This window comes from Mesocricetus auratus, unplaced genomic scaffold (assembly GCF_017639785.1).
Source record: "Mesocricetus auratus isolate SY011 unplaced genomic scaffold, BCM_Maur_2.0 Super-Scaffold_100004, whole genome shotgun sequence".
In the NCBI taxonomy this organism is placed as follows: domain Eukaryota; kingdom Metazoa; phylum Chordata; class Mammalia; order Rodentia; family Cricetidae; genus Mesocricetus; species Mesocricetus auratus.
This window is the reverse complement of record NW_024429189.1, coordinates 98724080-98748871: the sequence shown is the minus strand read 5'-3', so window position 1 is coordinate 98748871 and position 24792 is coordinate 98724080. Positions and strand designations below refer to the sequence as shown.

General features: G+C 44.5%; 1 long non-coding RNA gene and 1 pseudogene across 2 annotated transcripts in view; one reads left to right on the top strand and one right to left on the bottom strand.

Moving 5' to 3' along the window:
• LOC121140532 overlaps positions 1 to 24792 on the bottom strand; it is a 34149-nt gene that overhangs the window by 5383 nt on the left and 3974 nt on the right. Inside the window, exons 2-4 of one of the 2 annotated variants that reach the window (XR_005877425.1) lie at positions 20813 to 20968; positions 18325 to 18448; positions 2594 to 2714 (exon numbers count right to left, since the gene is read on the bottom strand). This is a non-coding gene — a long non-coding RNA (uncharacterized LOC121140532). Of the gene's footprint in view, positions 1 to 2593; positions 2715 to 10493; positions 10640 to 18324; positions 18449 to 20812; positions 20969 to 24792 lie in introns of both variants that reach the window. The other variant, XR_005877426.1, reaches the window with a different exon arrangement.
• LOC101830145 lies at positions 5507 to 5922 on the top strand (annotated as a pseudogene).

Below are 24792 nucleotides of genomic sequence, written 5' to 3'. Positions count from 1 at the left end.
ATTGTCAATCAAATAAAGTCAGGCTAAAAGAATACAGGAATACATTTGCCAGTGGCATTGTTGTGCCCATGTCACAAGAATCCCCAAGGAGACAGACCACCAATGCAAACACACAAGGTTTATTGATTGTTCTATCCTACCACAGGAGGGACCCTGCCCAGCAAGCTGATGCAGCAGCCTCCAGAGGAGGTGAAGTTCCCTGTCTACTGTTAGGTTTTGTTTGTTTGTTTGTTTGTTTGTTTTTTAATGAGACAGGGTTTCTCTGTATTATTTTGGAGGCTGTCAGTCCAGCCCGGCCTCGAACTCACAGAGATCTGCCTGCCTCTGCCTCCCCAGTGCTGGAATTAAAGGTGTGCGCCACCACCGCCCGGCTACTGTTAGGTTCTAAAGACAAAAGTTACAGGATTACATCAGTAGGTACAGGTTGGTTTCCGATTGGTTGACATTTGGGGAAAAATCAAGAAAATTTTCAAAGTCATGTTTTTGGCATGTAATACCTATGTACCCATTTTTCTCATATGTTGGTGCTAGGAGGGAACGTTCTGGTTTTTATGGCTTGCAGGTGGTCTATTATATCAATATTTTTCAGAAGTGAATTTCCTGAAGACTACAGGGGAGTTTCTTTTGTAATCAAACAGTACCCAGGATCCAAGTATCTAGAAGGCTAAGGGGGTTTGGAGTCCCTTTGTGTTTGGTTTTGGCCCTAGGCCTGTTGCATACAACATAGTCTCTAGGAGCCAAGGCTGTGGGAAGGGTTGATCTGGAGTTTTGGCTCTTCAGGCATGTCTGACAAAGAGTTAATATATAGAATATACAAGGAAATAAAAGAACAAAATATTCAGAAACATAGAATTTCAAAAAATGGAAGGTGTGCTATGCTGGGTGTGGTGGCACACGTCTTTAATCCCAGGACTCGGGATGCAGAGGCAGGTAGATCTCTGGGAATTTGAGCCCAGCATGGCCTACACAGCAAGTTCCAGCTGGCCAGGGCTACGAAGTGAGATCTTATTGTTGTTGTTGGTGGGGTTTTTTTTTTGGGGGGGTGGTGTTTTGAGACAGGGTTTCTCTATGGCTTTGGAGGCTGTCCTGGAACTAGCTCTTGTAGACCAGGCTGGTCTCAAATTTACAGAGATTCGCCTGCCAATTCCTCCCTGGTGCGGGGGTTAAAGGCATGTGCTGCTGCCACCAGGGTTTATTGTTGTTTAAAACAAAACAAAAAGACCCTAGCTTTTGAATCTGAACAGAGAAGATCACAAAACAAGAATTGCAAGGATGAATAGACTTTTTAAAAGTATTCCACATTGTTAGTCAATAGGGAAATTCAAATTAAAACTCTTTTGAGATTCCATCTCATCCTGTCAGAATGGATGCCAAGAAAACAAATGTGTACAGGGCATGGTGTAATCCCAGCTCCTCAGAGGCAGAGGCTAGCCTGATCTCCATAGTGTTTCAGGACATCCAGGGTTACATAAAGAGACCCTTGTCCAAATAAATAAATTAACCCCAAAATCTGGTATGGGTGAGATTCAAGGAAGAACCCTATTCACTGCTGACCCACCCCTGAACATATGCACAAATGTTAGTTTTGTTAACTGGACACAAACCTAGATATGCCTGAAAAGACGGAGTCTCCGTTGGGAAATTGCCTCCCTCAGTTTGCCCTGTGGGCATATCTGTGGAACATTTTCTGATTGCAACTGATATGGACCTAGGCTGCGGTGGATGGAATCATCCTTGGGCTGGCGAGATGAATAAGAAAGTTAGTGGAGAAAGCAGAGGGATTCAAGCCAGTGTGCAGCATTCCTACATACATGCCTGTTAAGGCAAGAAGGAGGCATTGGATGACCCGAAACTAGAGTTTCAGATGGTTGTGAGCTGCCATGTAGGTGTTGGGAATCAAACTGGGTTCTCTGCAACCACCAAGCCATCTCTGTAGCCCTGGGGTTAGCATTTTTGTGCTAAGATTAAGGATGGGTGTCACTAGAGAAGCTTCTGTTAGCCATGGGCGATAGTTAATGCAGAGACTCTGTCTTGGTTAGGGTTTTTATTGCGGTGAAGAGACACCATGACCACAGCAACTCTTAAAAAGGAAAACATTTAATTGTGGCTGACTCACAGTTTCAGAGGCTTAGTCCATTATCCCCATGGCATCGTACAGGCAGACAGACATGTGCTGGAGAAGGAGCTGAGAGTTCTACATCTTGATCCACAGGCAGCAGAAATAACTGTGTGTTACACTGAGCATGGCTTGAGCATAGCAGACCTCATAGCCCACCCCCACAGTGACAGATGTCCTCCAACAAAGTCATACTTCAGCACATCCACACCTCCTAAAAGTGCCACTCCCTATGAGGGCCATTTTCTTTCAAACCATCACTGGTCAAAGTGCAGAGAATAAGCAACTGCTGGATGTTCATCTCTACACATAACATCTGTACCCCTCTACAAGAAACATAGAAAGGGAGGTGGAGAGATTACAAGAGGCATAGAGCAAGTAGGAGTACTGTGAAACTTCTGGATATGACATGCCCGTTGTAATCGTGAACACACAACAGTACGACGATCTGTACAAATCCTGCATGGCATTCCTTACCCTTCCTTATGCTTGAGGGAGGGGGGAGCCATTTTCTTCAGTGGTGTAGTCACTTGTGAGGTGCCTTGTAAATAACCCCCTACCCAGGGACATGCAGACAATCCTAATTAAAACCAGTGAGCTGCAAAAATAAAGTAAGAGGGAGATTAGCTGGGAAGAAAGGGGATGGTAGAATAAGAGGGAGGTAAGAGGGAGTAATGGGGAGGTATCATTATAATACATTGTATACATATATGGAATTGCCAAAAGTTTCAAAATGTCAGGATCTTACTACGGAGACTAAGATGACTTAGAATTCAATGATTAGCCTGCCTCTGATTCCTGGTTAAAGACATGTGCCACCAAGCCCCCCCCCCCCCCCTCTCTCTCTCTCTCTTTGACATGGGGTTTTTCTGTATACCCGTGGCTGTCCTGGAACTCATTCTATGGACCAGGCTGGCTTTGAACTAACAGAGACTCATTTTTTAAAAAATAATTTATTTTATTTCATGTGCATTGGTGTTTTGTTTGCATGTTTTGTCTGTAACATGGAGTTACAATGTGGGTGCTGGGAACTGAACTCAGGTCCTCTGGAAGAATAGTCAGTACCCTTAATCACTGAGCCATTTCTCCAGCCCCCAGAGACTAATTTTTAAATATACATATTATTTCTTTAAGATAAAATTTAAGCTAAATATAGTGGCATAAGCATTTAACTCCAGCACTAGGAAGAGTGAGACAGCTGAACCTCTATAAGTGAAAGGCCAGCCTTATCTACATCTACATACACAGGAAATTCTAAGTTAGCTAGGACTAGTTAGATTCTGTCTCAAAAGAAAGTAAGAAAGAATTGATATCATATCAGAACTGCCGCTATTCTCTCCATGATGTAACCCAGCCAAGGACAGCAAGGAGGAGGAACAGTGGCTCATCTTCTGGGACCTTAGAGTGTGCCCTTAAGAACAAAATTATCTAGGCCAGCTGTTAGAACTAAAGCATCTGAACTGGCCTGCCCTTGGGGTCCTGACAAGATACATCCTCGGCTGCAGCCACTAAGAGCACCTCCTGTGCACATTCACTACATTCCTCTTAAAAGGTGGGCCTTGCCCTCTGTCTCTCTCCATCTCCTTCTTTCCCTCTCTCTTCTCCCTCTCTTCTTTTCTCCCTTTTCCACCACTTTTGTCCCCAGGAACCAGTCTCTGCCCCCACTCTTCCCCCCCCTCTGTCCCCTTCTCTGCTCCTTCTCTCTCCTCTTCAAATAAACCTCCTATGTGAACCTTGTTGTGTGGCTTGACTTTTCTTGGCGTTTTTAAATAAATTTCAATACAATTTCCAAGGATTCCATCAGCAAGAAGCAAGGATCAAAAAAAAAAAAAAGCAAGGATCAAGAATGAGTTATGAGCAAATTTCTATGAGCAAATTTCTAGGAAGATATGAAGATGTCAAGGACCACTTCATACAGGCAGAGAAATTAGGTGGCAGCATGGTCATCTCCCTGAAGGGCAAGCCTTTGTGAGCCACCTCCTGACCTTGCTGGAAGCATTTAACACCCTAGTCTTGCTCTTGGGTGTTGCAAGTTGCCCACTTCCTCCAGACAGAGGGAATCTTAGCACAGGGAGGACAATCCCTTTACTCCTGTTGCCAAATGCCACTCCCACAGCCTGAACTGGCTTGCTCCCTCTATCTCTGATGGTCTGGCTTTCCCAACCTGCTTTTGACCCTCTGGTTCTTCTTAGGTTGCAGTAGAACAAACTCCCCATAGCCACCCAGTTTTGGGGGGAAGGGGTTTAACAACACCCCTACTTAGTCCCTCCCCATCCCTTGCTATCAACTTCTAATTGCAATAGTGACTCTGAGATTTTCTGTTTTGTGTGTAAATGGAATGTTGTGGAAATAACCCTCTCTGAGCCAGCCAATTCCCCTTCCTCTTTCCTTGGTCTTAGTCAGAAACAGGACCAGTAAGGAACCCATGATCAAAAGGAAAAATAAAACAAAGGGGCTAATTAACTCATAGAAAAGAAAGTGGGTCAGATAAAAAAATCAATTTGTAGGACCAGGCAGTGATGTCACGTGCCTTTAATCCTAGCACTCAGAAAGGAGAGGCAGGCAGATCTCCGTGAGTTCACGACTAGCCTGGTCTACAAAGTCAATTCCAGGACAGCCAGGCAGTTACACAGAGAGACACCCCACCCACACACAGAAAATTAACTTGTAGCTAGTAGGATATTTATTTTGTTGTGGGAGGGACACAGCAGGATCCTGGGTGAGTTTATGTGAAAATGTGCATGCAGGTCTCTAGAGAGGCCAGAAGAGAAAATGAGATCCTCTGGAACTGGAGTAACTGGTGGTTGTGAACCAGCTGAAGTGGGTACTGCAACTGGACCCAGTCCTCTGGAAGTGAAGCCAGTGCTCTTAAGTGGTTGAGCCATCGCTACAGTTCTAATTTATGTATTTTTAAGATTTGTCACTTTTGTTGGACAGTGGTGGCACACCCCTTTAATCCCAACACTCAGGAAACAGAGGCAGGTGTATTTCTGAGTTTGAGGCCAGCCTGGCCTAGAGAACAAGTTCCAGGACATCCAGGGCTACACAGAGAAACCCTATCTTGAAAAAAAAATTGTTCAGTTGAAGCTCTGCCTCGGCCCCACTACCCCCACCCCATTCCAACCCCGCCTATCTCAGGAAGTCCACCAAGCAGCAGCTCCTACAGGGTATATAAACTGCCTTCTAGGGAGTGACCATGTGATTTTTCTGGTTTCCTCTCCTCATCTCATCTCTGGGAATCAGAAGGGTCACCTGGGAACATTTTGCCAATAAACCTGGTCTTTTATTTTTAATTCAGCTTGATTTGGCTTAATATCAGGGTACAGAACCCTTTTAATTCTCACTTCCTTTCCCACCACTCATTGTAGACACCACCAATGCTTTCAGACCATGGCCAACATGGAGCACACTTTTATTGCCATCAAGCCAGATGGCATGCAGCATTGCCTAATGGATGAGTTCCAGTGGCCATGAAGTTCCTTCAGGTTTCTGAAGGATGTCTGAAGCAGAGTGGATTGACCTGAAAGACCATCCTTTCTTCTCAGAGCTGGTGAAGTACATGAACTCAGGGTCTATGGTGGCCATGGTCTTGGAGGGGCTCAGTGTGATGCAGACAGGCTAGTGACACTGGAAGACATCAGTCCAGCTGATTCTAAGCCAGGCACTATTTGCGGGGATCTCTACATTCAGGTTGGCAGGAACTTCAAGGCAGTGATTCAGTAGCAAATGCAGAGAAGGAGATCAGCCTATGGGTTAAGCCCAAAGAACTGATTGACTACAAGTCTTGTGCCTATAACTGGGTCTAATAAGTAGAAGTGGATAAGCCGTGGTCCTTTTAGCATTACTGATGGATCCCACTCTTCATTCCACTGAGTGGATGGATCATCTTTTCTAAAACAATAAAGATTTTGGAACTGGGGATGGGGTGGAGGGGTTTTTAAACAGTTGAAAACAACTAATGAAAAAAACAATAAAGCAAGAAAATGTATCGCATAAAGAATCAACTCATAGCCGGGCAGTGGTGGCACACCAAGTGGTGTACCAACATACATGTAGCTAAAACACCCATGTACATAAAATCTAAAAAAAAAACAAACCACTAAGCCAGGTGGTGGTGGTGCACGCCTTTAATCCCAGCACTCGGGAGGCAGAGGCAGGCGGATCTCTGTGAGTTCGAGGCTGGGCTGGACCGATAGCCTCCAAAACAATACAGAGAAACCCTGTCTCGTTAAAAAAAAAAAAAAGAATCAACTCATAACCAGGCAGTGGTGGCACACACCTTTAATCCCAGCACTCGGGAGGCAGAGGCAGGCCGATCTCTGTGAGTTTGAGACCATCCTGGTCTACAAGAGCTAGTTCCAGGACAGCATCCAAAGCCACAGAGAAACCCTGTCTCGAAAAACAAACAAACAAACAAACAAAAAAACCAACCAACCAATAAACAAAAAGAATCAACTAATAATTAGAAAAATTAATTTTATTTATCTATTTTTAAGAAAGCTCAAAGAGTTAAATAACATGTAGGTAATGGGACCTGGTAGAGGGAAGTCAGGTCATTAGGACTTCTAATTTAAAAAGAGACTGAGACCCTGGCTGTTCCCTTCCTCTCTTTTGTGTTCCAAAGCCACCATGTATGAGCAGCTCTGACCACCATAAAGTTCTGACTTGCCAAAGGCCACAGCATCAACAAGGCCTGAAACCTCAGAAACTGAGCCAAAGTCAACAACTCTAAAATAGTAAACTAAGGCATACAAAGAACTACCATGTTCTTCTAAAATAGCACTTTTTTTGAGACAGGGTCTTACTATGGAGCTCCGGTTGTCCTAGAACTCACTATGAAGACCTAGCTGGCCTCAGTGAGTATGCTCAGGTCCTCTGCCGATCTTATTGGAAGACAGATGTTGCTTTGGGACCTAGGGGTCTGCATTTCCAACAAACCTGAGAGGTGGGAGGCTGCAGCTTCCAAGGTCCCATCTGTAGAAGCAATGTTCTAGAAAATTCTTCCCAGGTCTCCTAAAGTAGAAGTGCGTCCTGCTCACGGAGCTTGAGACACAGATAGGGAGTTACATATGCCACCAGTTCTATGGCTTTCCTGCCTATTTTAGGACTTGTTAGAAGCTTGACCTGGCCTAAAAACCTTCTTTCATCTCTCCCCAGCTGCCTCGAGTGGATTTTAAGAGCCTCCCCCTTTTTTTAACCTCCCCTGTGACTACCTTTTTATCACCTAGATTTAGTTTCAGTTTTCATCTTTGCAGGCTTTGTGAAGTCCACTCTTTTGCCTCCCTTATTCGTCTTAAAACTCTTAACCTGGTTTGAAGAATTTTAAACTCTAGTCTTACCCTGCTTTTTCTCCTTTTCTTGACATTTATGCCTTCTATGGAAATAGCCGTTGTTTGATCTAGTTTGTCCTCTTAATTTCACTGGCTCACCATTCCTTCCATTGTCTTCCACACTTTCCCACACATTCCTGCCCCTCATTTATTTTTGTGTTATTTCCTTTCCAAATCTTTGTAGCCTAGCTGGCCTGTAACTCACTATGTAGGCTAGGCTGGTCAGATTCCATCTGCCTCTGCCTCCCAAGTGCTAGGATTACAGGGGTGTACCACCCAGAAGGCCTATTTCCAACTCTTTTGATGTGATTATCATTGGTTTAATTGCACTGATTCAGTGACTCATGAAGGCAGTTTGGCCTCTTAGAAGCCTGTCCTGTCCTAAATACCTTTAGGAATGGGCAATAAGCAGGCAAAAAGATGCTGATGACATTAGTCATGCAGGAGTACAAGTCAAAACCATCAACTACGCCAGAAAGGATGACAGAAAGGAAAGAAAACAAATGCAAGTGCTGGTGAGGATGGGAGGCTGATGTCTGATGACTGGTGGCAGGAAGACAGCATGGTGCAGCCAGTGTGGAAACTGTGGTGGCCTCTGAAATGCTTCAGCGTTCCCTGTGTTAGTGACTGTGCAAGGCTGACATCTTCATTTTAAACTTATGGTACAAGCTGAACATGCCCAGAGCCATTTCTGTCCATCACTTTTATCTTTTGCACATGTGCTTTGTGACTTTGAGCTAAGAGTACCCAAAAGTGTGTCTACTGTCTTGTTTTTAAATTGTGACCTTGGGGTTGGAGAGATGGCTGCTCTTCCAGAGGACCTGGGTTCAATTCCCAGCATACACATGGCAGCTCATACTTGTCTGTAACTCCAGTTCCAGGGCTTCTGACACCCTCACACAGACATGCATGCTGGGGAAACATCAATGCACATTAAATTAAAGATAAAAATTATATATTGGGCCATGTGTGGTGATGCATGCCTTTAAGCCCAGTCAGAGGCAGGTGGTTCTCTGTGAGTTCCAGGACAGTCAGGCAGATCTGAAATTCACAGAGCTCTGCCTGCTTCTGCCTCCGAGTGCTGGGATTAAAGGCATGCGCCACCACCTCAGGGCCCTTCAAACTTCCTTTTTAAATAACTCAGTCTTTGCTCTTCCTGGAGCTGACTGGTACGTTTTCACTTTCTGGAAAACTCACCATCCCAGTCATATTTACTGTGAGACTAATCCTTCTCTTATACACAAGTGCCTCGGCCCCTTCCAACTCTTTCACAGCCTCCTGGATTCTTTTACTCTTTGTATTTGTTAGGGTTTGACACAAGCGGTTCCATTTTGGTTCTGACACTATGGTTGATAGCCTGATGATCCTGGTATCTGCCTCCTTGAGTAGATTGCAAGCTGGACAGTGGTCCACTGGAATAGAATGCAACAGTAGTGAGTGAAGGTGTCATTTTCTGAGTTCAATCATTAGGAGACTGCAGCTTCCACTTCTCTTCACTTTTTTTAGTATTGGTGATTAAACCAACAGAGCCTCACACATGCCAGGCCAGTGTTTCATCTCCGAAGCATACCTTAGTCCCATCAGTTCACTTTCTTAGTGGTCTCTCCAGGGGACACCTGCTGTCGTAATGCTGCAGTGTGTAAAATTTATATGTGTAGGACCATGTGAAGAACGAAAACCAGCCCAAAGCCTTAAGAGCAGGATGGTAAGTGGGTCCTCCTCCCATTCCACGATGGCAGCCTTCTCAAGAACTTGCCTTCAGCCTCCTGAGCTGAAGCCCAGGCAACACTGCTACCCCATATTTCTCATTCTCAGAAAGTGCAGTGAATGTTTGTAGTTGCTAAATTTTGAGATTACTTATTTTTTTGGTTTTTTTGTTTGTTTGTTTTTTCGAGACAGGGTTTCTCTGTGGCTTTGGAGGCTGTCCTGGAACTCGCTTGGTAGTCCAGGCTGGTCTCGAACTCACAGAGATCCGCCTGCCTCTGCCTCCCGAGTGCTGGGATTAAAGGCATGCGCCACCAACGCCCAGTTTGAGATTACTTCTTACACAGCATTAGCTAACTGATATACCCAGCAATTCCGATGTTTCCATGGCAACCATAATGCCTGAAAATAATGGCAGGCTTGCTGCTGCTTTGCTTCCAGCCCTTCACTTGTCTGTTTCGCTAAATCCTCTTTGTCATCCTGGAATAGACGTTCCTGGGCGAGTCTTCTTTCGTATGTCCCTCTTCAAGGGAGTCTGCAAGCGCAGTCCCCCACTAACACAAGTTTCCCACACTGGAGGAAATCACGGGGTCAGCACATCCGGAGTGCAATGGCTTTATCCAGACCATGGTGTTTATCTCCCCACCCCCTGAAGGCATTGCTAATGCTTTTATCATGATTGCTGAGTCTGTTATGACTGAGGCAGAACAACCACGTTCCTTTCACTGTCCCTTCTAGTTTGATGACAGATGTGCTGGAAGTAACTAGGTTTTGTTTCTCAGTGTGGCAAGGCAGAAGGTTTCTGTTCCTCTATGGCTACGAGAGCTGCTCATGGACACATGGTTTGGTGAAATGTTCAGTGGCTAGAATTTTTAATTTAGAGTCATTGTTAGTATTTTTTTGTTTCCTCTTGAATAACTTTTAGTACCTGGTAGTTTTCAGCATTTATTTCCACCAAGTTTTCAAATGGTTAGTCTGACATACATAGTTCAGAAAGGGAACAAAGAAAAGTGATGAACCGCAGCCTCAAAAAAGAGATGGGAAAGAGGCCACCTGTTTCTCAAATACCTGCAGTTGCATCCCTCAAACATTTAGTGTAACCCTAAGATCTAATCAAAGGCTGAGGGGCTCAGTGGCATATAGCACTTGCCCACCATGTGCGATGCCCCGAGTTCGATCCCTAACACCACTCAGGGAGGTGGAACAACCTTCATCAAATAACAAGAACATTCTGAGTGCAGAGTGGCCAGGAAAAGCAAAGGTGGTTCCAGTAGAAGGTAAGCCCAGCACAGAGAAGACAATGACTTCCTGGGTCGGGCATGGAGATGAGACAGGAGTCTTACCTAACAGTGATGGAGACTTTAAGACCAAAAATCAAGGAAGTACAACTGTATCAGAGAGTCACTTGGTTCTCAGCTCTTTGCTAAATGCTTCAGGAATTGCACTGGAAAGAGTTGGAAAGCCAAAACTGGCTTCCAGTGAAGGGGATCTGCAATTTGGGTAAGAGAGAAAGAAAAATACAAACTTGCTTTTCTTTTTAAATTTAATTAATTAATTGGTCTTGACCTAAAAGAGATCTGCCTGCCTCTGCCTCCCAAGTGATAGGATTAAACCACATCTAGTCCTTGCTTTTATTTTCAAAAAGAATTTTATGCTGGGCCGTGGTGGTGCACCTTTAATCCTAACACTCTGGAGGCAGAGGCAGATGGATCTCTATGAGTTCAAGACCAGCCTGGTCTACAGAGCAAGTTCCAGGACACCCAGAGCAACACAAGAAAAAGCTTATCTAAAAAAATGTTTTTTAGAAGTATATTTACCTACTGTGTGTGTGTGTGTGTGTGTGTGTGTGTGTGTGTGTGTTGGGGAAGTCGGAGGACAATTTTCAGGAGTTGGTTCTTTCCTGACAGTGTAAGCATGTGGAGGTCAGAGGACAATTTGTGGATATGTTTCTCCTAAAGTATTGTTCCTGTGAATCAAACTCAAGTCATCAGGCTTGGCAGAAAGTGTCCTTACCCACTGAGCCATCTCCCCTGCCCAAGCTTGCTGTTCTTACACCCTCTATAATCAAATCAAAAGATAGTTTGAGCACTCACTTCAGCAGCACACTTAGTAAAGTTCAAACAATACAAAGACAATTAGCATGGTCCCCACACAACCAATGGGACAATGGCTCACTTGGTGAAGTGCTTGTCTTCTAAGAATGGGAACCAGAGTCTGATGCCCAGCACCCCATGTAAAAATCTAGATGTGGTGGCATTCACCTGTAACCCCAACCTGGAGAAACACAGAAAGGAGGATCTGTGAGGCTCACTGGTTAACCAGCCTAATTAGAAACCCTCAGGTCCTAGACAGACAGACAGACAGACAGACAGACACACACACACACACACACACACACACACACACACACAACTTGGAGCCAGGAGATGTTAGGATGATGTGATGCTAGGGCTGGGGGAGGGGAGAGGGTCAGATATCGTTATGTATAGCTTTAACCTTAACATTTGGGAAGCAGAAGTAGGTGGATCACTGTGAGTTCAAGACTAGCCTGGTCTCCTGGTCTACATAGCAAATTCCAGGCCAGTCAAGGTTTGTACAGTGAGAAACTGTCTTTAAAAGGAAAAAAATCACAGAGGTTTTGGGAAATTCAGTGGTTTGCAGCAGTGTAACCTTGAAAAAGTGACTCCCAGACTCTTAGGCTGTGGGAAAGAGAGGCTCGAAATCTTAGCTGAATCATTTTGAATTCCTGTGGGTTGACCTCAGGGATGTGGCCATCAAGGAGGAGGCGAATGTCAATGTTTTATTTCCAAGGTTTCCTTCTCAACTTGGGGTAGCAGTTGCATTATATCTGACTTGTGCACTGTGCACAAGGAAGGGAGTCATGCTACTCTGTGGGAAGCCAAAGATGGAATCCTGCTGAACACAGGGCCACATGCCTGCTGCTTCCAGAATTTAGGACGCCTGGGAAGGAAGACTGAAAGTTCTAGGTCACCCTGGGCTACATCCATCTCAAAGTGAAATAAAAGAAAGCAAACCCAAGAAATAGGGAAAAGTAGCTGCTCTGGGTACTCACCAGTAATTGTGTTGTTTTAGACAACGGAACACCATGCTGTGGGTAATGGACTGAGGAACAGGGAGACTGATCCTCAATCTCAGGCTATGCTCCCCTGGCTGTGCTCCCCTAGCCACCAACATCCCTATCACCTGGAAGCTTGGAGGAAGGCAGCATCCTAAAGAGAATCACAGTCTATATTCTTAGAAACATTTCAAACCTGTATCCAAGGACCCAAACCAAAGCTTTCAAATCCAGTCATGGAAGGAACCAAAGAAGTACAGAAATGACCAAAGGAGGCCTGTGTATGGAGCCTGGGGAACGGCAGAAGGATGTCCCCCATCCCTTGGGCACAGGACGCTTCATCTCAGTCAGAGGTAATGCCAGGACTTTGGATTTTCAAAAGAAGCAGGAAATCCAGATTCCAATGTGGAATCTTGAGACTTTTAAATCCTGGAAGCCAATGTTAAAACTCACGTTTCATTTTGAGAAATTATAAACAGAGAATCACAATGTTCTAACTTGGAGTGGCATGGTTACAGGGGAGAGGAGAATAGAAAAAGGAAGCATGTGTAGCATGAATTCTATTATGTCTTAATAATAAAAACTCAGAGTCAGAAAGCAGGGAAGTCAGGTCAGGGAAGCAAAGCAGGCACTAGTTCTTATGAAGTGGCGATCCTGTCTCTAGGAATCCTCAGACTGACTGCCTACACTGCCACCTCAGACTGACTGCCTAGACTGCTGCCTCAGACTGACTGCTGTCCAGATTGCCCTGTGCAACTGTCTCCTCCTGTCTTATATTACTGTCTTTGCCCAGCCGTATCCCTTTCTGTCTCCACCTCCTTAGTGCTGGAATTAAAGGCATGTCAGTTTGAGTACCGGGATCACCTTTGTGTGAGCTCTGTTTCTCTCTTAGACTAGTCCAATTTCAAATAGCCCAGAGTGGCTTTGAATTAACAAAGATCCCTCTGCCGCTGTCTCCCCAGGGCTGGAATTAAAGATGTGTATCACCACTGCCTGACCTCTCTGGCTAAATAGTGTGGCTGCTGGGATTAAAGACATGTATCACAGCTGGACGTTGGTGCACACCTTTAAACCCAGCACTGGAGAGGCAGAGGCAGACAGATCTCTATGAGTTCCAGGCCAGCCTGGTCTACAGAGTAAGTTCCGGGACAACCTCCAAAGCAATACAGAGAAACCCTGCCTCGAGAAAACCAAAGTGTGTGTGTGTGTGTGTGTGTGTGTGTGTGTGTGTATCATCATTTAAGGCAAACCCTGTACAGTTCCACTCACACAAAGCACATATAGTTAAATCACAGAGAAAGAATGTTCCAAGGGGCTGGCTTGTGCTGGGCTGGGCTGGATAACTGCTTAGCAGGTAGTTTCCATTTTACAAAATGAAGGGTTTAGCCACCTACTACATAACAGTGTGAACACGGTCACCCTATTGTACACTTGAAAAAATTATACCTTGAAAGAAGGGGGGGAGAGGAAAAAGGGGGAAAAGGGGAGAGAAGAAAAGGGGGAAGAAGGGAGAAGAATGTGGGGGTGGGTGGGGGACACCTCAGAGTCAGAATGGCTTTCCAAATCACACTGTGGATCAGCCCATTCAAGTCTAGTAGCCTCTGCCACGTCAGTGTGTGTGAGGGGGAAACCTGCCTTGGCAGCTAGACCTGGCTTCAGGTCCTGTGCTTGTTTGTGCTGAGCAGGTGGCCTTCCTTCTGGGCCTTTCCCTGCCCACCACCGAGTACGTCAGCTTTCAACCACATAAGGGCGGTCATTCAGTCTTCTGCAGTAAAAGCGCATGTGCTGGAAAGCCAGTCCAGCATGGACCATGAGTTTTCCCACCTGCTCTCCACACACATATAGTAAGTTCACCTTTCCAGACATTCCCAATGAAGGAGTAGTTCCTAAATTGTCTGAGCCATGTCCTCTGATGCTGCACCCTCCCACTATGAGGAGACTGCGAACAGAAATAAATTTTCCTTGAGTGGTATGACAATGTATGCTTTCAATCCCAGCTTGGGCAGCTATGAGAGGAGGACCCTCTGGAACCCATGAATTTTAGACTAGCCAAAGCAACAAGTCAAGACTGTCTATTCAGAGGCTTAGAGAAGGGGTGAAGAGGTTCTCACGATCTGCTGTCCTTGGCAGGGCAGATCTTCAAGGCTTCCCTGACTCTACGAGTTATCTATTTTATTGTGTTCTGTTTTAAAATAGACTCTCAATATGTAGCCTTTGCTGGCCTGGAACTGGATCTGCAGATTCAGCTGGCCTTGAACTCACAGAGATATTCCTGCCTAAGCCTCCTGAGTGCTGGGATTAAAAACATGTGCCTCTCAATTGGGCAAGATACTCTCTTTCTTTCTTTCTTCCTTTCTTTTTTTAAATGGCTTTTTGAGACAGGGTTTCTCTGTAGCTTTGGAACCTGTCCTGGAACTCACTCTGTAGACCAGGCTGGTCCCAAACTCACAAAGATCAACCTGCCTCTGCCTCCTGAGTGCAGTGGTTAAAGGCATGCGCCACCACCACCTAGCAACACTTTATCTTAAAAACAAAACAAAGGAGTGTCTCCATCAGAAAGCACTTGGCAGGAGGTCCAGGTTCAGCAAGGGACCCTATCTCCAAAATATACAGTGAAGAGGAGCTAAGGAACACAGCTGGTCTACCTCTAATCTCTACATGCTTGCCCTCATCCTTCCTTCCTCCCTCCCTCCCTCTCTCTCCTTCTCTCTCTCTCCTTCTCTTTCTTTCTCTCTCCCTCCCTCCCTTCCTTCCTCTCTCTCTCCTTCTCTTTCTCTCTCCCTCCCTCTCTCTCTCTCTGTCTCCTTCCCTCCCTCCCTCCCTCTCTCCCTCCCTCTCTCTCTGTCTCCTTCCCTCCCTCCCTCCCCCTCTCTCTCTTCCTCTCTCTCTCTCTCTCATACACACACTTTTTCTCTCACACACTTCTGTATGTACTCCCATTCACATACCAGCACAATTATATATGTACTCACACTCTTACCCACACACACACATTCTTTCTCATACACACTCATATATAACACACTTTTACCCACAAACAAGATCTTGCTGTTTTAGGGGCCATTTAGAAGCTGGTGGTGTAGCTCAGTGGGAGAGCACTCAGATCTTCAGGGTTAGCCTCTTGGGAGGACTGGGCTTACAGGTGGTGCCACCGCAAGGTTGCTTTTTTTTTTCTTTTTTGTTTTTGTTTGTTTTGTTTTTTTATTTTAAACAAGTTCTCACTACGTAGACCAGTCTGGAACTCAAGAGATCTGCCTGCCTCTGCCTCCAGAGTGCTGGAATTAAAGGAAGGTACCACTGTGTCCTATTTAGCCTCTTTTTGACTTGGCTTTTGTGAATACTGTCATGCCATTTTGAATTTCATTTATCATCAAATAAAATGGCTGCACACTGCTTCAGCTTATAAATATACCAACATTTACTTAACCAGGCTTCTTGGGGGAGGGGCCGGGGAGGGGGTTGAGACAGGGTTTCACTTATAGCTTTGGTTGCCCTGGAGCTCTTTCTTTTTTCTCTCTTTTTTCTTTCTTTTTCTTCTTGAAACAGGGTTTCTCTGTGTAGTCCTGGCACTTGCTTTGTAGACCAGGTGGGTCTCAAAGTTAAGAGATCCTCCTGCCTCTTTCTCCCCAGTGCTGGGATTAAAGGTGTGCTCCACCAGGTCCTGCTCACAAGTCCTACCCCAGCAAGTCCTACTCTTAGGAAAGCTAATAAGTTATTGTAAATTGTTAAGAAAAATCTGGCTATATTTGGTGTCCAACACATGGCACAACCACATGGATGGAGAAGTCCTGTCAGTCAGCTCTGCAGTAATCACCACCTGGGTCTCTCTGAAAGCACTCAACAGTCAGCTGCCACTCTTGGGGACTCTGGAAAGTGGGCTCAACAATTTTCCAGAGTTAGGGTGGTAAACAGCTCTCACAAGTACCCACCAGAATGAGGCTAGACTCTCAGGGAACCGAGGAGAGTGGAGCCAGCCACCAGAGCTGAGCAGCAGAGGGTCTAGCAGCCAAGTCTAAGCTTTGGCTCACACAGTCAGAGAATGCTATAGACTTTGAAAAAAAAAAAAAAAAACAGGTCCAGGTCAAGAAAACCTCTGAACAGGTAACAATGTGATTGAACATATGCTTATGTGCTAAAGAAAGAAAAATAATGGGTATAGACAATCATAAAAAATAGTCTAATAAAACAAAGTCTATAAAGAAAGAGGAAAGTAGCATTTTTTTTAAAAAACACATAATGATAGGAAATACACAGGGCACCCAGACCTTTGTTGACTTAGAATTTTTAAAATGCTGCTGAGTGACACTGGATTGTAGAAAGGACTGCTAAATTAAACCAGCCTATACACTTTAGGGATGTCTTGGTTTCAGAATGAAAGTTGGGAAATGTGTTGCATTTGGGGAAAGGTTGTGCTTTTGTTTCCAGAGGAAATGAAAGACTATGAATTCCTTCAAAATCAATAAAGATCAATTGACCAGGGCAGACCCCTTGAGGGTTTTGGCTGCAGATGTGAGGGACTGCAGCACAGGTGACACAGGTGCTGAGCCCTCTGCACGGGAGCAGGAGCTCAGCACCTGTGAGGCTGAGACAGGGTAAATCTTGTTGGCTACAGAGTCCTCATAACAGTTTGGTTTATAGTCCAAATGAACTTACAAAGATGACAGATCCCTTTACCTGCTCAAACATAAAACAAATCTTTAGCTGACTTATACACACCACACATTCCATACTTGTGTTAATAGATATGCATATTACCCTTAAAAGTTTGTGTTTTTTTTCAGAACAAAAGAACCAGACATGAATGAAGACAAGTAGCCCAGATGATCTAGCCTCTCAGAATGCCTCAGTCACAGTTTCTACACCTAGAACTTCAAAGCTGCTAGCTGAAATGGTCCAGCCTCACAGACTACTCAAGCAAAGACTTCAGATAAGCTCTATATTTTCCCATTACCCAGAGACTAAACAAACAAACAAACAAACAAAAAACAATACAGCTAGCTCTCACAGGGCTTGACACTGTTCCAATTTTTTAAGAGTCTCCTAGAGATGCTGCCACCTCCAGACAACAGGAAGCAATCTAGAGAACATGATGCCTACTTTACCAAGATGTGGGGTGGGTGGTTTCTGGTCAATCTGTGGATGTTGGTCATTGTTTGGGGGACATTGGTTGCAAATTGTTATTGGTCATGATCATGGAGGAAACTAAACAAAGGAGGTTAGATTCAGGCATCTTTTATCAAAAGCAATAGGAGGATATAGCTTATTGAAGGAATGGATTATTGAATCTACTTTTAAAATAGAAGTGATAGGCTAAAAGGCTAGTTTATCAATTCTATTTTTAAACTAAAACAAACAACTACTAGCCTCAAATATTTCACATTGGTACGGATGTTTGTATACTGATATAAATTTAAGGTTATTTTTGTTATACTGTATATATGTTTCTACTCTTGTTTAAGATATTGTACTTATGTAGCTCGGTTTTAAAATATAATGTATAATTAAGAAGTACAGGCTAGTAGTTATTCATCTATAATAATCAAACTTGTAATCATGTTAAGTATGCTTTCTAGGTGAAGCCTAGGTTGTTTATCTCAGATATACTTAATAGATAATGGTCTTCAAACTTGTCAGAGATCTGATGAATATTGCATGTAAAATGTCTAAAGGAAAAAGCTTACCATGACAGACAGAAACTCCCAGCTGCTAGCTGTGACCCCAAGGTCTCCAAAGAAGATGATGGGGCACCACAATGTCTCCATGTGGATTGTGGTGTTGCTAACCAGTGGGCAAGGCTATCCAAATTCAGCAGCTTCCACCAGGACCCTGACCAAACTGTGGACAAGCTGCCCCGAGGCTCGCTTACTTCATGTATGTACTTCCCATCCTGTTGGATTGGATCTATGGGGTCTGCTTGTGACTCCAGAGGCTCTGCCCTTCTTCTTCCCAGCATCCTCCTACTCTGCAAGTCCCACCCAACCTCTACCTGTCCAGCTACTGGCCAGCCAACTTCATTATTAAGCCAATCATGGTGACATATTCACACAGTGTAAAGGAATATTCCATGAGCAAATACTGGAAAATCATCAGTGAGGTACCTTACTTAGCAGGTGGAACCCAGAACACTGGAATAGGAATCAACCCATTGAGGCAGCAGACTCTCCAGTGACTGGCAGCATTGTCTGACATGGAGTTCCATCCCCCATATGCTGAATTTGGATTCTGGAATAGACTCATTATTAAAAGAAAATCAAACTTCAGGCAAATGAAGATACTTACAGAGCTCACCCAGAGGGACAGCCAGCCCCAGTCTCAATTCCTATGCTGACTTTTTCTACCCGAGACTATACCTACGGAGGAGCCACATCTTGCACAGTAAAGAATATTTTACCAAAATCCCACCATGGCCTGGCATGGTGGTGCATGTCTATAATCCTAGTACTTAGGAGGCAGAGACAGGAGAACCAGTGTGGTCTACATGGCCATGTGGGGGTTCCAGACCAGTTAGGGTTATAGAGTCTCAGACAATATACCCCTCCTCAAATAAAACAAGAACAGCAACCTGTCATAGGGTCAGCTGTGTTGCCTCATGATTGAAACTCCAGCATCAGAAGACTGAGGCAAGGTGATCAAGAATTCAAGCTGAGTCAGGTATGGTGGCACACACCTTTAATTCTAGCCCTCGGGAGCCAGAGGCAGGTCTATCTCTGTGAGTTTAAGGCTGGCCAGATCTATACAGTAAGTTCCAGGACATCCAAGGCTGCATAGGGAAATTGTCTCAAAATTCACAAATAAATAAAAATTCAAGGCTGACTAGGCATGGTAGTGTACACCTTCGACCTCAGCATTCAGGAGGCAGAGTTCAATGAGGTCAGCATGGTCTACTTAGCAAGTTCAAGGCAATTCTGGGTTTCAGAGCAAGAACCTCTGTTAGCTAAGCAGTAGAGTACTGGGCTTGCGCAAATAACAACAAAGCGAAGGCAACAGCAACAAACCCATCGTGTGTAAGAACATACATCCTTAGCTAGGGTTGCTATGTCTGCTTAGAATAGTTATACATATACCTTGTCCAAAATTAAAACTTAATTGAATTTCCTATAGTTTTATTTGCTAAATCTGACAACCCTGTGTTCTTTTTTGTTTTGTTTTGTTTTTTGAGACAGGGTTTCTCTGTAGCTTTGGAGGCTGTCCTGGAACTCTCTCTGTAGAGCAGGCTGGCCTCGAACTCACAGAGATCCACCTGCCTCTGCCTCCCGAATGTTGGGATTAAAGGCGTGTGCCACCATCACCCAGCTCTTCTTGCTTTTTAAAATTTATTTTTCATTTTATGTGAATTCGTGTTTTCCTTACATATAAGTCTGTGTGAGGGTGTCAGATCCCATGGAACTGGAGGTACAGACAGTCGTGAGCTGCCGCGTGGATGCTGGGAATTGAACCTGAGTTCTCTGGAAGAGCAGCCAGTGCTCTTAACCACAGAGTCATCTCTCCAGTGACTGCCCACCCCCCAACCTTCTTGCTTTTTTTTTTGTTTGTTTGTTTGTTTCTTTGTTTTTTTGAGACAGGGTTTCTCTGTATTGCTCGGGCCATGTGAAAACAAGACACAGTCCTTAGTAATAAAAATCTGTTGCACATGCTACTCCTGAGCTAGGAACAACTGAATATCCATTGAGAGCAGGTGGGTAAATAAATGGTGGTCTTTGTGTGATGGGACTATGTGCAGCTGTGCTGTGCAAAACAAGCAACCGAGACCACTTGTAACAATGGGGAGAAACTCAGACAAAATGCTAGTAGAAACATCCAGACACAGAAGAGCGTGGCCACATGATTCTGTGTAGACCAAGTATAGTAAACGGACAAATCCAGCTAACAGAGACAAGCTAGTGATTCCCTGGGAGAAGTGGGGAATGGCTGAGAGCCTCTGAGTATTGTATACTTGATCAGGGTGGTATTTCAGGGGCACATACATAGCTAAAACTCACTTCACATGTTATACCTAGGGTTTTTTTCTTGGTTTTTTGACACAGAGTTTCTCTGTGGTTTTGGAGTCTGTCCTGGAACTAGCTCTTGTAGACCAGGCTGGTCTTGAACTCACAGAGATCTCCCTCTGCCTCCCGAGTGCTGGGATTAAAGGCGTGCACCACCAACTCCCAGCTGGGGTTTTTTTTTTAAAGATTTATTTATTTATTTATTATGTATACAGTGTTTTGCCTGCATATATTCCTACAGGTCAGAAGAGGGCATCAGATTTCATTACAGATGGTTGTGAGTCACCCTGTGGTTGCTGGGAATTGAACTCAGGACCTCTGGAAGTACAACCAGAGCTCTTAACCTCTGAGCCATTTCTCCAGCACTGATTTTTTTTTAATTTTTCATTATATATTTTCAATATACATTATACTGTATTAGGTAGGGATATCACTGTATGTTATACCGTCCCTCCCTCCTACCCTCTTCTTCCTTTTGTCCCCGCCACTAGTCCCCCTTGACACTTTTATAAAGTTTTTCTTTACCCCAGCCTCGGAAACATTCCATGTTTTGCCTCTATCCTGTCTCCTTCCTGGCTTCTGTGTGGTTAATTCTACTTACCAATTCGACTGAGACCAGAGATTGCCAGATAGTATTAAGCCCCACTTCTGGGTGCTGGCTAAGTCTGTGAAGCTGTTTGCCGAAGAGATTAGCATTTGAATCAGTAGACTCAGCAAAGAAACCTGGCCTCCATCAAGTGGGCGGGCATCACCAAATCTGTGGACACAGACAGGTAGAATGAAAAGTCAGGAAAAGCAGAGCCAAACTCTGCCTTCTGGAGCTGGGACAGTCTCAGAGGTCAGACTTCCTAGGCCCCCAGTCTCAAACTGAGTTACACCACCAGCTTTTCTGATTCAACATCTTTCATGCCAGCGCATCACGGGACACTTTGGAGTCATAACTGAGTGAGTGAATTCACATAAAAAATCACTATTAAATGTTTATATCTCTGCGTGCACCTTCCTCCCTCCCTCCCTCCCTCCCTCCCTTTTTCTTTCCTTCCTTCCTCTCTTTCTCTATCTCTCTCTTTCTCTCTTCTCTTTTTGTTTTTTGCTTTTTTTGAGACAGGGTTTCTCTGTGTAGCCTTGGCTGTCCTGGAGCTTGCTCTACCCAGGATACTCTTGAACCCACGGAAATCCTCCTGCCTCTCTGCTTCCCAAGTGCTGGTATTAAAGGCCTATACCACCACTGTCTAGCGTCTTTTTTTCTTTTTTAAATGTATTCTTCTCTCATATAACACACCCCAGCCCCTCCATCTCCTTCTCCCATTCCTGCCTCCTCTCCCCCCCAATCTGTGTGTGTCTTAATGATTCTGTTTCTTTGGAGAACTTGTCCAACTAAGTTTCCAGTTTTCCAGGAGCCATGGAGGTTGACCCCCTGTCCTCTTTCCCTTCATAGCTCACCTTCGGTGCTCTGTTCAATTAAACAGCTTAAGTCCTTGTACTCAGGGGTGTGTGGTGGGCTCTGTCGGAAGAACTGGCATACATAAATCAAGATAACTGCCCTGGAGACTGACAGGTATGAGAGAGACATAGAAAGCCAGGCACCAGCAAGTATGATTGCATTCTAAATGCTAAGAAGTGCAGAGAGAGTTCACTTACGTCAACCTGGAGACTTGAAAAGCTTCCAAGAGAGGCTAAGGTGAGACATAATGAAAGAGAATGTTCCAGAGAAGTGCGGTCATTAAGATGGCTCAGGGCAAAACTGTCCTCTGACCTATACAAGTAAACTGGAGCACATGTGCCTCCCCACACAATAATTCTTCTTTTTTAACAATATTTCTTCTTTTTAAAAAGATTTATTTATTGTGTATACAGTGTTCTGTCTGTGTGTGTGCCTGCAGGCCAGAAGAGGGTGCCAGATCTCATTACAGATGGTTGTGAGCCACCATGTGGTTGCTGGGAATTGAACTCAGGACCTCTGACAGAACCTCTTAACAGCTGAGCCATCTCTCTAGCCCCTAAACAATAATTCTTAAAAAATTAAGAAGAAGGGGGTTCAAATGGACCAGACGAGCAAAAAATGACCTGTTTGTTTGTTTGTTTATTGAGGCAAGGTCTCTCTATGTAGCCCTGTTTGTCCCAGGCTGGCCTCAAACTCATTCCTGCCTCTGCTTCCTGAATGCTGGGATTAAGGCATGCAGCACCACTTGCTGTTTGGCTACAAAGGGGTTTGGAAGAGGGGACCCAGATGCACTTCCTTTGCTCCCAACACTGGCGTTAGCCAAGTGCCCGAGGAATAAGAGCCTGGGGAAGGAATCTGTAGACACACAGGGAAGTAGGCAAAGCAGCAGGAAATGCAGCTGCAAAGCCAAATGAGGACAAGCTTCCTGACAGGACGCGGCATCCGCTGTGCCAAATGTCTCCAGAAAGTTCCAGTAAAGATCCCCAGATTGTGTAATTTGGAGAACATGGCTAATTTGCTTAGGTAGAGGAGAACCAGGAACAGAAGCCAGATCGCCAGTGGGCAATGAAAGAACGGAAGTGTGCACAAGGTAGCATTTTGTAGAAGCTGGATGCAGCGAGGAGCTGACTGCTAGAATGGCAGAGCACAAGTTCTATAACGAAAGGCCGTCAGTGCTGAAATGCAGAGCATGCCAGAAGGATGGTGGCCTTTGAGAGCTTCCCATGGTCGGTTGGGTAAAGGGAAATTCATGGGAAAGTGTGTTTGTGGTAAGTGTGTGTGTATGGGGGTGAGGAAGTGTATCTCTTATGATCTAGCACCAGAAAGCAAGAAACAATGTTCCTTGCCAGCAGTAGGAGTAGGGGAAATGCTTAGGTAGGGCACTGGAAGTCATTTGCAGATAAAAGGGTCTTTGTGAAGAACCAATGAGCGAGGCCTGCACAGTAGGGGAGCCCATGCAGCATGCCTCTTGTGCCATACCTAGCTCAGGTCTTTGTGGCTGACTCTGAGCTACTTTGGACATCACCAGGAAGAAGGGAAGGTGTGAAAGAGACTAAAGGGCACTGGACTACGCTTTGAGCTCTCTGGCACATAAGTCCTGAGCCCATGAGTGTGTGCTAGTGTGTGGAAAGATTCTCAGAACTAATGTTCTAAGTTGGACTTTGATAGACCGTGCCAAGTCATAGTCTAATAAGTGAGTTCATTTCCCTTTTCCTCCACCAGTAATGATGCAATTAATCTCTGTCCATCTGATAGATGAAGAATTTTAATAATGACTACATTTTTGTTCCTTCTTGGGGCAGAGAGCCATCAGTCCCCAAAGATCAGGGATCAATGACTGTCCCTTCAGGTCAGCTCTTCTCTGCCTTCCCCCAGGCTGGACCCTTGTCTGGATAGATAATGTCCCGCTCATACTGTCAGCTCATCTCTCTGATCTATGTTCTTACCTTCTTCCCATGTGCATAAGTGACTTTTTCATGCAGATTTCTCATTCACACTCCTAGTTACTAAGGGTACCCCAAGGAACACTGTTTTTTGGCTTCTGGCACATACAACTATGTCCTCCTGGTGGATAACCAGGTGGTGAGATGTCACTTATTTCATGGTTCAGCAATACAGTGTAATATTTTTGGACCTTAAAAAAGAATGAAGGAAAAAGGCTGTGTTTGCACATACTTGTCATCCCAGCACTTAGGAGACTGAGGTAGGGAGATTGTTGCACATTCAAGGCCAGCCTAGGCTCCAGGGTAAAGACCTTGTCTCTAAAAGACAAGACTAAACAAAACCAAAACCCCAAACCCCAAACTCTCAACCTTTAAATAAAAAATTCTGATCTATGCTAAAACAGAAATGATTCTTGAAAATATTATACTAGGTGAAAAGTGTCAGAAAATAAACACTAGAATTGCCCGATTCTACTTAGGAGATACCTATAGCAGGCAAGTTCATGCAGAGACACTGATTTATAGGACCAGGGGAGTGAGGGAGAGAGGCACTTGGCGTTTGACGTGTATAAAATTTCAATTTGCAGGTGAAAATTCTGGAGCTGGATGGGGTGATGGCTACAAATCATGGGTGCACTTGAAGATAGTGACTATTGTTAGGAATAGTTAAAGGGCAAGGCACACTTTAATTATATTAAGCACTTGGTAGCAGAAGCAGGTGGTTCTCAGAGTTCAAGGCTAGTCTATATAGCAAGTTCCAGGCTAGTGAGACATCTCTTACCCCTGAAAAAACCAAACCCCAAAACAAATCATTCATGATGAGTCTACCTACCGATTCTGTATCTACCGTAGACAAGTCTAAAAAGAGAGTGTAGATCATGTGGTTATCTGGGCTTGAAGGAAGAGGAGGGGAATGAGATTACAAACCTGAAAATGTTCAAAATGAAGCAGTAGTAATGGTTGTATCACTGAATTGTATATCACAGTTCCAGTGGCTACTTTTCAGCTCAGTGACACAGGTTGCCATGTAGCCTAGGCTGCCTCCAACTCTTCAGGCTTCTGAATTTGAGATTATAAATTTGTTTTCAGCATTTCATTTTTGTTTGTTTGCTAATTAAAATATTGTTGCAATGAGTAATGCTGAACTTTGGAGGCCATCCTGGTCTACATAGGTAGTTTCAAACCAGTCAGAGT